The 2,913-nt window shown below is 28.5% G+C and overlaps 1 long non-coding RNA gene across 1 annotated transcript; it reads right to left on the bottom strand.

Annotated features, from left to right (window-relative positions):
• Positions 1 to 257: 257 nt before the first annotated feature.
• LOC135079425 (uncharacterized) lies at positions 258 to 2,497 on the bottom strand. Its single transcript, XR_010258798.1, has 2 exons — positions 2,411 to 2,497; positions 258 to 2,125 (listed from the first exon to the last, which is right to left on the bottom strand). It is a non-coding gene; the product is annotated as an uncharacterized LOC135079425 (long non-coding RNA).
• Between the last annotated feature and the right edge of the window lie 416 nt (positions 2,498 to 2,913).

Genomic DNA, 2,913 nt, shown 5'->3' with positions numbered 1-2,913 from the left:
GAAGCAGTGGTAGGGTTAATATTGGGACGTGTAAAAGCGCTTTTTTAAAGCCTATTTGCAAAAATAAATGAATTTTATGAATTTTTTTAAATTTTATTTTTTTTATTTTATTATTTCGTAAAGCTTATAATCAGTTCAATTATTATCACAGATCAATCATCATTTAAAAATTTAAGTAGGTACACTTTGCGTATAGAAATCTGGTGATCCAAATTCTTATCGGGTATCACTGATCACTTATTCAATAAAAAATATAATTTGAAGACAAATTATAATATAAGGAACTTTAACACTAAAGTAACAATCAATATACTTCGTAAAACTAATTAATCAGTTCAATTAATATCACACATCGATCAACTTTTAATAACTTAGTAGGCACACTTTACTTATAGAAATGTGGTGATCCACGTTCTTATCGGGTATCACTCATCACTTATTCAATAAAAAATATAATTTTAACATAAGGAACTTTGCCACTAAAATTTAATAACAATCAATATACCTACCTCTTAAAACTAATTAATCAGGTACCTATACTTTACTGTGCTTTACTGTGTAAAAGAATACAGGTGATCCACGGTCGGGTCGGGTATCACTTATCACTCTCTTAGTAAATCTAATTAATCAATTTCATTATCACAGATAAATCAAAATTTAATAACTTAACATAGGTACCTACATAATTAATACAGTGTGAGTCACGTTAAAGTGTACATATGAAAATAGATGAAACTAGACCTATTTTTATCGACAAAAAGGAGGTCAAATTTTTTTTGAGATTTTTTTTTAATTTTTTATCGAATTTTTTTTCTTCCAATTACTTATTGTAAAGAAAACGTAATAACTTTTAAACTAAGCGGTATGTCCTGATAAAATAAAAACAGTAATAATGCTAAATAACAGGCGATACTAAAAAAATACATAAAATACACAAAAAAGGCCAAAAAATAATAAAAAATGATACTTTTTGAAAAAAATCTGCTAACAAAATTGTGTTTTTTTTGGTTATTTGATAAATTTCTCCAAAAAATGCCCCTATAACCGGTGGTTTTTATTACTTTGTATTATTCTCTATCGTATTACCTTCGTAAAACCAAAAATCGCATGTCTCTATCCCTATCACAACGTTTGCAATGATCGTTTGAATTAAGCCTCTCCGGGCGCGCCATTCAACGCTTCGTTAACAACGAAACTGAAAATGGCTCTAGATTTGTAATTTTGATAAAGACAAGTTAGATTTCAAATAAAAACAAAATATTTCGAAGTAAAATAAGCATTTTAGTTAAAATTAAAGTTGTCTCTACCTGTAGCGGAGAATAATGTTGTGGCAGGCCTTTGTTCAAACGATCATAGCAAATGTTGTGATAGGGATAGAGACATGCGATTTTTGGTTTTACGAAGATAATACGATAGAGAATAATACAAAGTAATAAAAACCACCGGTTATAGGGGCATTTTTTGGAGAAATTTATCAAATAACCAAAAAACACGAATTTAAAAGCAGATTTTTTTCAAAAAGTATCATTTTTTATTATTTGTTGGCCTTTTTTGTGTATTTTTATGTATTTTTTAGTATTGCCTGTTATTTAGCATTATTACTGTTTTTATTTTATCAGGATATACCGCTTAGTTTAAAATTTATTACGTTTTCTTTACAATAAGTAATTGGAAGAAAAAAAAAATCTATAAAAAAAAACATCTCAAAAAATTTTTGACCTCTTTTTTGTCGATAAAAATAAGTCTAGTTTCATCTATTTTCATATGTACACTTTAACGTGACTCACACTGTATAGCTACACACATTACTAATAATACAGTGAACATTGGTCAGGGCTAGTATCACTCATCACAGTCATCACTTAATATTAAAATATTTCTTAAAACTAATTAATGAATTATGACAGTACAGAAGTAACCTATCATACTTGATTAAAATATTTATAATAATAACCAGATCTTATATTTTCAGTTGTATTTTAATTTATAGAATAAATAACGCAGTGAGGTCTTGTTATTTTACTTGCTTGACTGTTTTCACTGCGAAGTGCACCATGACAAAAAGGCGTCTCATAGTATCTTCATCCATAAGAAAATCAGCAAACATCAGAAAGTAGTTATGGATCTGTAATAATATCCAACATTAAAATCATATAAAACTATTAACGAATATAAAAAAACGGTCACTACAATTTATTATTAAAACTGGGCTGCGTTAAGAGGGTTAGTCTATTTTGTGGCTAATCACTCACATGACTGTCCTTGGAGACTACATTCCCCAAAAAAAGTAGTTATCATTAGACCTGACATCATTAGGTTGCATTGTCATCTGAGTTACATTTATGTACAGTCGAATTCATAAATAATATGACAGTTTTCTTTGAATATTAATAATTGAAATTGGTCATACCTTAAAACTCTCGCAACTTTTCCACGGACATGATTATTTGTAGCCTTATTGTTGTCAATCTACCTCCGGTGTCAGTAGCTTATTTGAGTCACCTGTATCACGGGAACCCGATGCCTATAAATCTTGAATCATTCCAAATCAATCTCACTAGATGGCGACATAAGTATCGAATTTCTGAAGACGTTTGTAAAAAGTCACTAATGCTCAGTAAACTATAATGAAAAAATGTTTTACACATTAATTTGTTCATTTAAACACAGTGAATGATTCAAATAAACAATATTTCTTCATATAATAAAATTTTATCTTTAGTAAAAACTGAAGTCTTAAACAATCGTTTTTGCAGCGCTGTAGAAGTAGCATTTAGTTACAAATGATGTAATAGATGGCGCTCATCGCTGCTGTTTTATTTCGTCACTAATAAAAATACTAAAATAGGTTTGGTTTTGCAACAAATTATTATTTTTATTAATTGTCATATTTCCTGTAAAATGCAAAAAAAA

The sequence above is a fragment of the Ostrinia nubilalis genome, chromosome 16 (genome assembly GCF_963855985.1).
Source record: "Ostrinia nubilalis chromosome 16, ilOstNubi1.1, whole genome shotgun sequence".
Taxonomy (NCBI): Eukaryota; Metazoa; Arthropoda; class Insecta; order Lepidoptera; family Crambidae; genus Ostrinia; species Ostrinia nubilalis.
The sequence above is the reverse complement of the archived record's forward strand: the minus strand, read 5'-3'. Positions and strand labels throughout refer to the sequence as shown.